We start from the raw sequence: 15,000 nt of genomic DNA, 5'->3' as shown, positions 1-15,000 counted from the left end.
ATGGAAATGATGATTGTGTATTGTTTTGAGGATGGTATGAACTGAGTAAAGGTTTTGGGAGATTAGAGAGCATGGGATTACTTTCAGAATGGTTCATGAGGTTTCAGTTTCCCCCCGTAGCTCGGCCTCACCTTTTGTATTCCAGTTCCGCTAAGTCTTCTAAACCAAATCGTTTTTTCATACAAGCACAAGTATATATAGAATGAAGTTGACGTCACTCGGGTCTTTGTTATTGTTTGTTGCCACCCGCGTTTATGAGTAATTCTCCCTAAACTGTATTAACCAGACTATAAACGTTTAAGGTGACACATCGTTTTGTGTGTTGGTCCGTTTTGCTTCCGGATGGCAATATTGTGAGTTTCTTAGCCAAGCGCATTCTATCTACACACAATATTCTGTGGTTAAAGTTAATGAGTTGTATTATTTGATGCCTCTCGTATGCTTTCAAAAAATCCACTTCCCACGATGCTTCTATCAGAAAATTACAAAGACAATGATATATTGAGTAGATAAATATGTAGAGTAAATGCCATCTCCGGACTCAGAGAAAACCACCCCTTCTACCTCCACCCCCGAAAGATCATACACTTACAAGTGGATTTGGGAGCTCATGATTTGCAAGATTTTACATGGTTTAGTGAATTTGGTTCGTTATATCCGACTGGCAGATGCTATGAGTATTTTACCTAAACGTATAGCATCATAATAGATAGGCGCCATAAACAATCCCCATTCTACACTCGGTTTGTCTTTTCGTATGGACCGCTGTGACATTGTGGGAAATAAAGGTCATGAACGACTCTTTGTTTTGTTTTGTTTTGTTTTTTATTCTCTGCCAGAGGTCTGTATAGATAGTATGCAGATGACGTCACTCATGCCTTTGTTATTGTTTTTGCCATCCGCGTTTGTGAGTTGTTCTCACTATACTGTATTAACCAGACTATAAAAGTTCATGATTACACAGAGTTTGTGTGTTGGTCCGTTATACTTCCGGATGGCAATGTTGTGAACTCCTTGGCCAAGCGCATTCTATCTATAAAATTATGTGAACTCGTGTTATTGAGTCCTGGGGACTCAATCAGTGAGATTACCCAGATAATCGACATTCGTGCCATTGTATTTAATAGTACGTGCTAATTTATTGCTTTCAAACCAATAGCTGCTGCTCGGAAGCCACGTTGTAAAATTATGTTTTTTTTTTTTTTTTTGGTAAAAGTCCAGAAATAGAACTCTCTCATGATCCTTTCCCCCAAAAGTTCATTAATGACATCATTCTATTTGGAGCTCATTTGTGTACAATGTGGCGATGTCCAATCACCTACGATGCCCTTCTCACTAAAACAGCAGTATTCATTATACTGTATATATAATATCAGAGCAACTTTCTGCCTAAGAGCTGCATTACAGAACGAGATTAATATTAGGGAGTGTTGTCCAATTTACCAAACGATTGATGCGGTATTCGGACTTGCATTGGAATCGATGGTAATTAACATCCATGGCAATCAAGCGTGTCTTCCCACCCAAAACAACAATGACTGGGTTATTGGCCAAGGCGTAAGAACTTTTTACCAATGCATACCATTCCTGATCATGTTCAAACATGTAATAAAACTGCTTTCGTCAAATTGTAGTTTAAAATAGTTTATTTTTATTGTTTGCAGAACTGTTCATTTTTTCTGGCGACTTCTGCTATTATTAAAAACAAAAAAACTTTTATAGGCCATTTGAAACGAATTTACTTTATTTGATATAAACTTACATTTAAAAAATGTTATATAAATGTAAAGTCATATTTTGTTGACAGATGCCATCTGACTTGATTTTGAAAACAACATATGTAAATAAGAAATAACATTCCCTATAATATGCATGCTTTTAGTGACATCTTTCTCTTGGGTCTATCTCGAGCTTTAATTTGTACATTTTTACACAACAAGACAGTATTCAACTCCCATAATATCCCAATATCCATGACCCCAAATACACTCATTTTATATAAGAGATAATTTCATTCTGATCTTATATGGCTTGCACTTTAAGCATTATTTCCAAGGGCAATTTTCCATCCAAGACGAAACTGAATTTACCTAATTGGTAACTGCATTAACCTTGACCTCCTAATTTTAAATCAGTCTATATCGTAATTTTAAAGAACCTTGAATTCAAAATTGAAAACGAAACATTTTCCTAACAATACAAAAATTAGGCGTTTATATACCGCAATCTCTACTCATCGTGCTCAAAGCGTTTTGCAATGGTCCGTAATTTCTTAACTGTCTTTAGATCTTATGGAACGGATGCCACTAAACCGATGGGGACCGGTCCTAGACGGGGGTGCCCAACGATTCAGGTCATTGCCTTTACAAAGCATATCGTAGCAGGCTTCGAACGGAGTACGGACTGGCACGGAATTTATAGATAGAATGAAGTTGATGCCACTCAGGTCTTTGTTATTGTTTTTTTGTCATCCGAATACTATGAGTAATTCCTCACTAAACGGTATTAACCAGACTATAAACGTTTAAGTCAACACATAGTTTTGTGTGTTGGTCCGATATAGATAGTATGCGCTTGGCTAAGGAGTTCATAACATTGCCATCCGGAAGTATAACGGACCAACACACAAAACGCTGTGTAATCTTGAACGTTTATAGTCTGGTTAATACAGTTTAGTGATAATTAATCATAAACGCGGATGGCAAAAAACAATAACAAAGACATGAATGACGTCATCTTCGAACTATCTATACTTTCGGATGGCAATGTTGTGAGTTTCTTAGCCAAGCGCATACTATCTATAGACAGATCGGCGGACTATAGATAGTTTGAAGATGACGTCACTCAGGTCTTTGTTATTGTTTTTTGCCATCCGCGTTTATGAGTAATGCTCACTGAACATTATTAACCTGACTATAAACGTTCATGGATACACACAGTTTTGTGTGTTGGTCCGTTATACTTCCGGATGGCAATATTTTGAGCTTCTTAGCCAAGCGCATACTATCTATAATACGGTCTGATGCGAGAGTGGCTCATGCTAAAACTTGGAAAGATCATAAGATGCAAAACGACCTTGAAGCTGTTCTCTTTGATACTATGTTACGAAAACGACCTTTTGACACTACCTCATGTACATTGAAGTTAAAAAAAACAACCCACCTGTTCTGTCCACCAATTCAACTGTAGCAGTGCATTAGACTATTTCTTAATAAGGTAATTGAGGTTGAATAAAATTGATGTCACTCGTTATGTTAGATCTGGCGGAAAGTACTAGCGTCCAATTTAAAGGATAGCAAGCAATTACTATTGTGCGTTTTACGCAATATAAATCTGGATAAACTCCGGCTCCATGGGCCTCTTGGTTTCGACAGACTACCTTCATGCCATCAATAGACATATTGAGATAAATAAGTGAGAGCTAACCACTCTACTGGTGCTCTAAAAACCAATAACAAAGAGCTTAGTTTCATCAACTCCATCCAGTCCATCGATTTGAACTGGCGATCTTTCAAATTAAAGGCAATATCGAGCAATCTCTCAGACACATTGTCTCGCCCACACAGTAGGACCTGATCAGTAAATGGACCTTCAAACTCCTCCCACTTATTTCCATCAAGTCATCACCATTCCCATGGTCAGTGATTTCACACTGTGTTATTTATTGGCATCGGACTTGTCAATGTGTTAACGGATATAGATAGCCCAGAGCGTTGCATTTTTAATGATGTCCAACGGATGGAATTTTTTTCTGATTAATTTGTACAAAAGTCCATTTGCTATATTTGCCACTTTATCTTTGGTCGGTATAGAATTGAAAGTAATGACCGTATTTATGGTAAATTACTCACCACTTCTGCCCGAGAGATTAATCGTAACAACACGCATAACTGTGAGTAACCATTAACGTTTGTTGGATGGATGAATGCGTTCGTTACTGATTTGTCCCTTATTTGTGTCCAATGCAGTGGACGCTACAATGAAGACACCTCACATGAATACAATATTTCTAAGGGCTTGAAGGTTTCTCTACGAATGGACAAGAAATCGTACTTCACAACTCTTAGAAACCAATAAGCGACAATACTGAGATGCTCGTCCCATATTTAGAATTAATCGTAATGTTTCTTCGAGGGACTGAATCGGCAGTCTGATTAATGGGATTCTGTGAGAACTAATCACCCAACTGACAGTCTGAAAACCCAAATCACATCGATATAATATCATGTATATATATATATATATATATATATATATATATATATATATATATATAATATATATATATATATATATATATATATATATATATATATATATATATATATATATATATATATATATATATATATTCGGTTTACTGAACATTTCGGAATACAAAAGTCCTGATAAACAAGATGCGACTGTATGTACGTTTTCAATCACTTATCTCCAAACAGAGCATGATATATATAGACCCAAATATATATTATACCCAAATGGCTTCACACAGCATATCATTAACGCCCCCTCAGTAATCGCTACTTAAAGTAAGCCGGACCGCTTTGCAATGAGTAGAGACACAAAACGGACCATTACTAGCATACCGGGAAGGTTAGTTATTTTCACCATTTTTATTTTCTTTTGGTTATTTTAAATTCGATATCCTTTTTTGGTTGTCTTGAAAAAATTAAATTCATATATTTGACTCTGCGTCTCAAAATGGTATTATATCTTATTGCTATTTGATGCCATACATTGAATTCATAATTTCAAAAAAATATCAAATTATGAAATATCAAAAATATATGAAGTGTATAGGCCATAATGAGACATTTCTGATATATTTTATTCTTAACTACCGGTTTAGTTGCTGCTTGTGTGTGTGTGTGTGTGTGTGTGTGTGTGTGTGTTTTCTTCTTTTTTTTCTTTTTTAATTTTTCTTTTTTTTTCTTTTAGTTTTTTCTGTCTTTTTCTTTTTCGTTTTTTTTTTGTTTGTTTGTTTGTTTTTGGTTTTTTTGGCATCCGTTTTTTACTTTGACGTAATACCAGCTTGACGCTTTAGGCCTCTCTGTACATCACATGACCGTCTTTTAAAGAAAAAAAAATTCAAGTTTAAGCACGAGATATAAAAAGTGAGATAAATGTCTTAATCGGGGATCATCGATAGCTCAGTTGGTAGAGCACTCGTTTCACACACAAAGGAACCGAAACCAATCCTGGGTGAATGTCGAGATTATTTTTTTCTTCTGATTCTCATTTCCACCCATTAATGATTGGGTAGCTGGATTGGTTAGATTTGGCGGAGAGTAATTTGCAATAGACTAGAGTCCCATCCAAAGGGTAGCAAGCAATGGCTATTGTCTGTTTGACGCTCTATCTAGAAACCGGGATAAATTCCGGTTCCATAGGCCTCATGGCTCTGAAAGGCCTTATATACTACTAAATTATGCTAATTTTTCATTGAGTGCGGAGAGTGGATTTTCTACGTCCGGAACTCATATCACACACGTTGAGAAATTAGGTGCGTAATTTCCTGTCATATGTTACCGGACTCGTCTAGTTTTACTCGAATTTTAATTTCTGCTTCTAGACGTCTAGTTTAATTTACACTTTTAAATTCATTCACAACTTTGATTATTAGACAAAGGGTTGTTGATAATATTAAGTAAAAGGACACGACTACAATTCACCGATTAACACCCTTGGTTTTTCAAGTGACAAATTACGGTGCTTGTAATAATAGCCTTTACGAGTCTGTAAAAATAAACACTTTATGGCTATCTATATATACTAAATTATCTCTGCTGGTTTTAATCAAATCAAGAATAGCTGTAAATTCCATTCTCAAAAATGAAAATCAAAATGAGGATAAATTAATTAACGAGTAAATAAATAAGTGAATAAATGAATAATTGAATAAATTAGTAAGTAAATAAATAAATAAATATATAAATAAATAAGTGGATGGATTTCTAAGTAAATAGATAAATATATACATTGATAAGTAATCAAACAAAACAATCAATAAATGAATGACTGAATAAATATATAAATCAATCAATCAATATATACATAAATACATAAATAAATGTAATCAATTGGGGTTTTTCTAAAATATTTTTAATTGCCTTTATTGGGCGGTGTAAATCATTTTGTATCGTCATTATATGTTTTAAAAAAAACAACGTTTTTGGTGAAAAATATAAATTTTTGCGACCTAATTTGGAGGCATCGCATAAAAAAAATATAACAATCTTGTGGCAAGCGTTCCACAAAAACTAATGAAGGAATGACCTTCATATTCTTCCGTCTTATCAATCAAGATTGTACCATAGTGTGTCACCATAGAGAGATTTTACAGCTTTATCTTATGGAATTTTTATTAGAACTTTGCAAAGTTGAGAATCAAAATGTTGTGACAAAATTGATGGTAAAAATGTATAATTTGTATTATAATTCAAAATACACATACCTTATCAAAAAAAAAAAATAATAATCTCTCTATGGTGACATACTACATTATCTCTGTGATAACTTGACATTTTCAGACAATCTCATTGAATAGATTCTGAGAAACGTTTGACACACTATCCCATACCCTTAGAAAAATGACATATTGAGAAAATAGCAAAATACCTTCCCGTTTTTCACACTTTTCTTATTACCTGTACCCTTGTCGACTGTGTTTTTCGTGCCTTTATAGTCGATTTTAAGAAGTTGGACTTCAATAATATTATTTCTAAGATAATAAAATATCGTTTTCCAACAAAATCTCAAAATCAATTTTTTAAAGAATTTTCCTAATAATTGGATCCAAACCGCCTCTTAATGAGCAGTCATAAAATGACGCAGAAATGCGCCATAAAAATGTTCGTATTATTTTATTTAGAAAATCTATATTGCAGATAAAACATTATAGTCATTTATCTTTAAAAACTGGAGCTTTTATATAGTGCAATATCCACTTAACGTGCTCAAAGCGCTTTACAAGGGATCCCTGACCAACAGCAATACGTAATGTGTAGAACAAGACACGACGCCTGTTAGGCGTATTTTTTTTCCGACAGGGACACCGCCGCTAACGGCCAGGTACTCATTTCACACATGAGTACAGTGAGAGAATATGAGTAAAGAGCCTTTCTAAGGACTCAACTATGCGCCGAGCGAGGCTTGAACCCATGACCTTCCGATCCGAAAGCGAGTGTCATACCACAAGACCACATAGCCGCACATATTATCTTAGACACAACAAAACCCTCGAAAATTGCAATCGTCCCGAATCTTCCATTCTTTGCCTGAAGATTCAAAAATTGAAAAAAATAAATTCCTGGAGAAAATTGCAAATGCAATTTGATTTGTAAACGAGGTCTTAGGGAGGAGGAAGGGGGCGGGGTTACAGAGGAGTAAACAGAAGAATTGTCGTGGGGGAAGTGGAGGAGGAGGGGGGGGGGGTTACAGAGGAGTAAACAGAAGAATTGTCGTGGGGGAAGGGGAGGAGGATTGGGGGTGGGGTGGTTGGGATGACGAAATAGCGGGGGTATGATTGGAAGATGAGCGTTTACGTGACCCATCGTCTCAAAACGGTATAGAGTCGGAATGAACTCAACATCCAAAAATTATTTTTTTTAAAACTTGAAATGACCAAAATTATGATTTTGTTTAGTTTTTGTTTTTGTCAGTTTGAAAAATTATATTCATTAATTTTACTAATTATTTAAAAACTCAGAACGTCTAATGTTTTCCTGTATACTTAGCTTTTAAAAAATTCTATGCATATTTTCTACATACTACCGTTATGAGGCCATAGGTTGCAATTTATCAACGAAAAAAAAAAGAAAAGAAAAGAAAAGAAGATTCTGAGAAAACTACGAAGTCAATTTGAATTTGTTTGTCGGGTCTGGGTTAGGAGAAGGTGTACAGATGAGGAGAGAGACGGAGTGACGGAGGATTGGGGAGGAGGGGGGGGGGGGGGGGGGTGGAGAGGAGGTTTTTGCAGGTCTGATAACCCAAATAATTGCTATGGGACCACTATTGTAATGGAAATACTCTCTAATCAACGCAAGATATGTTCCATTACAGCAAAGTTATACCATGTCCATAATATTGCGTTCGGTTATCAGACCTGCAAATATGAGGACATTGTCTGTGACCGACGTTAATTTATTTGCAAGTCTGATTACTCAAGTCCTTATGGGCTCATTGTTGTGATGGAATTTTTTTTTAAATGCGCAAAATATTGTTCATTACAACAATGTTAAACTAGGCCGATAATTGCGTTCGGATGTCAGACCTGCATATTTTCTTGTCGGGTAGGATAGAATGATAACTCTTCGTTTTTTAAAACGACAACCGCTGTAACAACTTCAAAAGGACAAATAACAGTTTTTGATAACAATTTTATTCAAAATTCCTATGTATTTTAATTAATAACACATTTGATTTAATGAAATTTTAATGACCCTTTTATCCAAGTGAAAATAAATCAAAGGTCTGATTCGCCCAAAATAAAATAAAGCAAGGTGTGCAAAGCTCGTATCTAGATTTCAGAGTTTTGATCCGCCGTTCGTGAAAATCGAGACTTCAAAGGTTTGATCCGCCGACCATCGATAATAGGCTTCAACAGTCATGACGTCACTTCCCTCTTAATGACGCATAGTGACCTAATAACTGGTTCTAAACTATGGGAACAATGGCGGACGCCCTTATGAAATACTTCAACGAGCATAAAAGTGTATCCAGAGGAGAAAAACATTATAAATTGATCATGTTTTGACTTCTATAGATAGTATGCAGATGACGTCACTCAGGCCTTTGTTATTGTTTTTGCCATCCGCATTTGTGAGTTGTTCTCACTAAACTGTATTAACCAGACTATAAAAGTTCATGGTTACACAGAGTTTGTGTGTTGGTTCGTTATACTTCCGGATGGCAATGTTGTGAACTCCTTCGCCAAGCGCATTCTATCTATACATTCTAATCACATGATATGTGAAAACCTTCTAGCCAGGACGAAGAATAACAAGTACAGATTTCGTTTATTTAGAACCAGGCTGCATTTGCTGGGCGGAAGTGACGTCAGACTATTAGAATCGTATTGCTTTATTGACGAGAAAGAACATCTACATAATTTCTCAAAGATAAAAATAAATCCTTAAATTTTCAAAATTCTTACCACTTAGAATTGAAATTTACTTTTCATCATCTGGTTCACCCGGATGCCGTACCGCTTTGAGAAGATGGTTCAAATTCTAGAAAATTCTATCGTGTTTCTGGGTATTAAACCACAAGTCCTTGTTAAATTCTCGTCGTGTCAATTGCCGAGAGTATTTTTCTTCTTTTCATGTCTTCGTTTTGTGTGGCAGGGCCCTGCGTAGGGAAAAGATTTGATGAACACACACAAAATAAGCAAAATAAAAAGAAACGGAATTAACCCTGTCCTTACCAACCGTAGGGAAATTGTCACATTCGTTACAATAAAACCAATAATTTCCATTTTGATTTCAATTTTACATCACAAAATTTAAATAATATTTTTTTTTTTTTGTGGTTATCGCTATAAAACCTTGAAACTGTTTATAGGGCTCAATTTGCTTAATAATAATATCATGTTTAGAATGTAATTGTTGCTTTCCTGTTTGAGTAAGAAAATATATTTTTTTGCGTTGGGTGTGTTGGGGAAAATTCTGAAAATGGCCGCGGTAAGATTGTGGCTTTTTTTTCAATTTTCTTTTTCTTTTTGTTTTAAAAGTTCAAAAATCTAAATTTATTGGAATGCTGATGCTTGAAGTTGGCGGAAGATTTTGCAATATGGAGTAATATTATTATAAATCTTTTTTTTTTTTAAAAGAAGTTCTTTTGGTCTCAATGTCAATGATATTAGAATTTGTCCTGATTTCGGTGGTCTCAATGTCAATGATATTAGAATTTGTCCTGATTTCGGTGGTCTCAATGTCAATGATATTAGAATTTGTCCTGATTTCGGTGGTCTCAATGTCAATGATATTAGAATTTGTCCTGATTTCGGTGGTCTCAATGTCAATGATATTAGAATTTGTCCTGATTTCGGTGGTCTCAATGTCAATGATATTAGAATTTGTCCTGATTTCGGTGGTCTCAATGTCAATGATATTAGAATTTGTCCTGATTTCGGTGGTCTCAATGTCAATGATATTAGAATTTGTCCTGATTTCGGTGGTCTCAATGTCAATGATATTAGAATTTGTCCTGATTTCGGTGGTCTCAATGTCAATGATATTAGAATTTGTCCTGATTTCGGTGGTCTCAATGTCAATGATATTAGAATTTGTCCTGATTTCGGTGGTCTCAATGTCAATGATATTAGAATTTGTCCTGATTTCGGTGGTCTCAATGTCAATGATATTAGAATTTGTCCTGATTTCGGTGGTCTCAATGTCAATGATATTAGAATTTGTCCTGATTTCGGTGGTCTCAATGTCAATGATATTAGAATTTGTCCTGATTTCGGTGGTCTCAATGTCAATGATATTAGAATTTGTCCTGATTTCGGTGGTCTCAATGTCAATGATATTAGAATTTGTCCTGATTTCGGTGGTCTCAATGTCAATGATATTAGAATTTGTCCTGATTTCGGTGGTCTCAATGTCAATGATATTAGAATTTGTCCTGATTTCGGTGGTCTCAATGTCAATGATATTAGAATTTGTTCTGATTTCGGTGGTCTCAATGTCAATGATATTAGAATTTGTCCTGATTTCGGTGGTCTCAATGTCAATGATATTAGAATTTGTCCTGATTTCGGTGGTCTCAATGTCAATGATATTAGAATTTGTCCTGATTTCGGTGGTCTCAATGTCAATGATATTAGAATTTGTCCTGATTTCGGTGGTCTCAATGTCAATGATATTAGAATTTGTCCTGATTTCGGTGGTCTCAATGTCAATGATATTAGAATTTGTCCTGATTTCGGTGGTCTCAATGTCAATGATATTAGAATTTGTCCTGATTTCGGTGGTCTCAATGTCAATGATATTAGAATTTGTCCTGATTTCGGTGGTCTCAATGTCAATGATATTAGAATTTGTCCTGATTTCGGTGGTCTCAATGTCAATGATATTAGAATTTGTCCTGATTTCGGTAGTCTCAATGTCAATGATATTAGAATTTGTCCTGATTTCGGTGGTCTCAATGTCAATGATATTAGAATTTGTCCAGATTTCGGTGGTCTCAATGTCAATGATATTAGAATTTGTCCTGATTTCGGTGGTCTCAATGTCAATGATATTAGAATTTGTCCTGATTTCGGTAGTTTAAAATTGCAAGCTGTTCCTTCTCTTCCGATATTTGATAGATAGTATGCGGTTGGCTTAGAAAATCGCAACATTGCCATCCGGAAGTATAACGGAAAAACACACAAAACTATGTGTAACCTTAAACGTTTATAGTCTGATTAATACAGTTAAGTGAGACTTACTTATAAACATGGATGGCAAAAAAAACCCAACAATAACAAAGGCTTGAGTGACGTCAACTTCGTTCTATCTATAAACACGCTGACTTAGCCATACGGGTTATTATTGTCGATACTCATCTAAATACAAACAAACAAACCAACAACACCAACGCTGATCTGTCTAAGTAGGTACTTTTAGACATTATATCAAAGTTAGAAAAAAATATTTCGTTTGCACATGGAGTCGATTTTGATCCTTTTTTGTGATGCGAACGCACTACCAACTCAGCTATCGGGATTCAAAATAATAATAATAATAATAATAATAATAATAATAATAATAATAATAATAATAATAATAATAATAATAATAATAATAATAATAATAATAATAATAATAATAATGATAATAATAATCTCGATTGCATTCTTCTTCTTCTAGGTTCCATGCCTGGTCCAGGCTTCGGATACTGCATGAATTATCTCTCTCCATTCCTCCCTGTCTCTTGCCTTTTCAAACAGCTCTTGGATTGTTAGGCTGGTGAAGCCCTTCAGTTGGTCTATGAGTGTTTTTCTTTGTCTCCCCCGGGCGCGTTTACCAGATATTTTTCCACAACTTGCCAGGTATTCATTCTTATCTTTCCTTACTATGTGTCCGAAAAAGGATAGTTGTCGATCCACTATTAAGGGCATTAGTTTCCTTTGTTGGTATGTTTGTTTTAGCACTTCTTCGTTCGTTTTGTGTGCAGTATACGGTATTCTCTGCATCCTTCTCAAGCACCACATTTCAAAAGCTTCAATGTTCTTTTGTGTTTCTGCATTTGTAGTCCAGCTTTCGCATCCGTATAACAAGATTGGTCACACGTAGCACTTCAAGACTCGGAATCTAATCCCGAACGACATCTGTTTGTTTTTCAAAATGTTTCCCAGGTCCATGAAGGCCTGTTTGGCTTGAGCTATTCTTGCTCGTATGTCTCGGTTACATCTTCCATCTGTTGTCACTATTGAACCTAGGTATTTAAAACTTTCTACGTTGGTAAGTTGCTCGCCGTGAATCGTTATATTGCAGGTGTTGTTGTTTTCGGGGTTTTTCTGTATTACCATGCATTCCGTTTTGGTGATATTCACTTCCATTCCCTTGGCTTCACTATCTACTACTACTTTGTCAACAATCTTTTGAAGTTGGATTTCTGATGTTGCAATGAGTACCGTATCGTCTGCGTATCTTATATTATTTATGTTGTGACCTCCCACTTTTATTCCCTCCATATTATTTATGCCCCTCATGATTGTTTCTTGGTATAGATTAAACAGATCTGGTGAGGCAACACACCCTTGACGGACTCCTTTCTTAATAGGAATGGAATTTCCTGTAGAGTTTCCGATTTTGATAGATGCCTGCTGGGTGTAGTATAATGTTTGCATGAGTCTGAGGTCTTTCTCATCAGCGCCAATGGAGTGCAGTTGTTTTAGTATTTCTTCGTGGCGTACTCTATCAAAAGCTTTTTTGTAGTCGACAAAACAGAGGTATAGTGGGGTCTGAACCTGTATAGCTCTTTCACTTAAAACACGGAGGAGGTATATTGCGTTCCTTGTCCCTCTGTCAGGTTGGAATCCATATTGTTCTTCTGCGATTTCGGGGTTAATCTTATTCCTTAGCCTGTTGATAATTATACGCAACAGTATTTTGTTGATGTGGCTTATTAAACTTATAGTTCTAAAATTTTTGCATCTGACTGCACCTGCTTTCTTTGGTATTGCTATGAAAATAGAGTTACAGAGATCTTCTGGAATTTTCCCAGTATTGTATATATTGTTGAATAATATGTGAAGTTCATCAATTGCTAGATCTCCTAGGCTTTTTAATACCTCTACAGATATTTCATCAGGGCCTGTTGCTTTACCATCCCTCATTCGTTCCATGGCATGTTCAATTTCACTTTTGGTGATGTTTGGTCCGCTTAATGGTTCTTTGAATTTCAGTGGTGGTTCATTTCTATTTGGATCATTGTACAGTTCGCCTATGTATTCTACCCATCGGCTTTCTATATGTTGTACTTCAAATAGCAGTTCCCCTTGTTTGTTTTGGATACAACTTCCTGCTGCTTTGCTTTTCCTTTTCCCTGATAGTTCTTTTATTCTTTGGTGAGCTTGTTGGGGGTTGGGTTTGTATTCTCTTTCGATTTCGCAGCATTTCCAGTCTAGATAGTTCTCGTGTGCCTCGATGCATTTGGATTTTATGTGGTTGTTCAATGTTTGATATTCTGCAGACCCTCTGTTGCATTTTCGTCTTTCTTCAAATAGGTTTAGAATTTCATTTGTCATCCATTCCTTTTTGCTGTTTATTTGAGCTATTGGTAAATGCTTTTCTGCAGTTGCTTTGACACACTTTTGGAATATATCAAATTGTTTTTCACATTTTTCGTTATCAGGTTCACTTTGGCTTTGTATCATGAGTGCATTTTCAAATTCTTCTCTCATTTTTGTTTGTATGCCATTGTCTTTGCATAACCTGTAATCCCTCTTTATTCTACCAGCTGTTCTCTGAATAGCTTTAAACTTTATCCTTACTGTACAAACAACTGGGACATGGTCACTGTCTACATCGGCGCCTGGGTAGGTTTTGCAATTTAATATGCCATTTCTGAATCTTGATGATACTGCTATAAAGTCTATCTGGTTTCTTGCTCTGTCCCCTGGTGATTGCCATGTCCAGGTTCTTCTTGGGTGTTGTTGAAACCAGGTGTTTGAAATCATTAATTTATTTGTTCTACACCAATCTGCCCAGATGTTTCCTCGTTCATTTCTGTCTCCGAGTCCATGTGGTCCGATTATGTCACCATCTCTGCCTCTGCCTCAATTTCATTACTGGAACGCAAATTGACAATTTGAAACGGCGCTGTTCTAAATGTCTTCGTTCCCGGCAAGTCTCATCACGAGTCTCATCATTTCAATTCAGAAAAGTGAGTGGAGCGGGCACTTATGTTGATGATATCAGAAATGAAGAGAGTAGGTAAGGTGCCAGAAAACAATAGAGAATAAAAACTTTGCGGCGATGAGGATTCGAACCCAACACACCGACTGTTTCGTCACCACCGCCTGGCCATGAAAGAGACGCTCGACAATCAACGCCATGTAAAATCTATTTTTAGCCAGACGTTTTATTGCGCCATTGCATTTTATTTTACGACAGAATTGAGTATTATTGAACAATTTACTATTCACAGTCCACAGCTTCTAGAAGCTTAGTGCCACTTTGACAGAATTAAGGTGAAGGTTAATGGTCGGTGCAAATATTTTTAAGCTAACGAAATGGGGACCCATTTTCTCCAAATAAAAAATCATTATGTCAAAATAAACTTGATATCCAAAAATAAAAGGGGTTCTATTTTTAAATAATCAGTAACGTTACCCTTTTTTCCATTTAAGGAAATGTAGTACATTCGTTCAACTTAAGGGGATATATGGTCTTGTAGTATGACTCTCGTTTTCGGATGGGAAGGTCCAGGGTTCGAGCATCACATTCTTTCACCGTATTCAGGTGTAAAATGAGTACCTGGCCGTTAACAGCGTTATCTCTGTCCGAA

At 35.8% G+C, this 15,000-nt stretch overlaps 1 protein-coding gene and 1 long non-coding RNA gene across 7 annotated transcripts in view; one reads left to right on the top strand and one right to left on the bottom strand.

The window, feature by feature from the left end:
• LOC144975978 (uncharacterized) overlaps positions 1–9,332 on the bottom strand; it is an 88,230-nt gene extending 78,898 nt beyond the window's left edge. Inside the window, exon 1 of the long non-coding RNA XR_013646012.1 lies at positions 9,155–9,332. This is a non-coding gene — a long non-coding RNA (uncharacterized LOC144975978). The remainder of the gene's footprint in view (positions 1–9,154) is intronic.
• LOC144975976 (uncharacterized) overlaps positions 1–15,000 on the top strand; it is a 90,578-nt gene that overhangs the window by 65,076 nt on the left and 10,502 nt on the right. The gene's annotated exons all lie outside the window — the stretch shown is intronic.

The sequence above is a fragment of the Berghia stephanieae genome, chromosome 6 (assembly GCF_034508935.2).
Source record: "Berghia stephanieae isolate SIO BIC M18660-M18661 chromosome 6, UCSD_Bste_1.3, whole genome shotgun sequence".
NCBI lineage: Eukaryota > Metazoa > Mollusca > Gastropoda > Nudibranchia > Aeolidiidae > Berghia > Berghia stephanieae.
The sequence above is the reverse complement of the archived record's forward strand: the minus strand, read 5'-3'. Positions and strand labels throughout refer to the sequence as shown.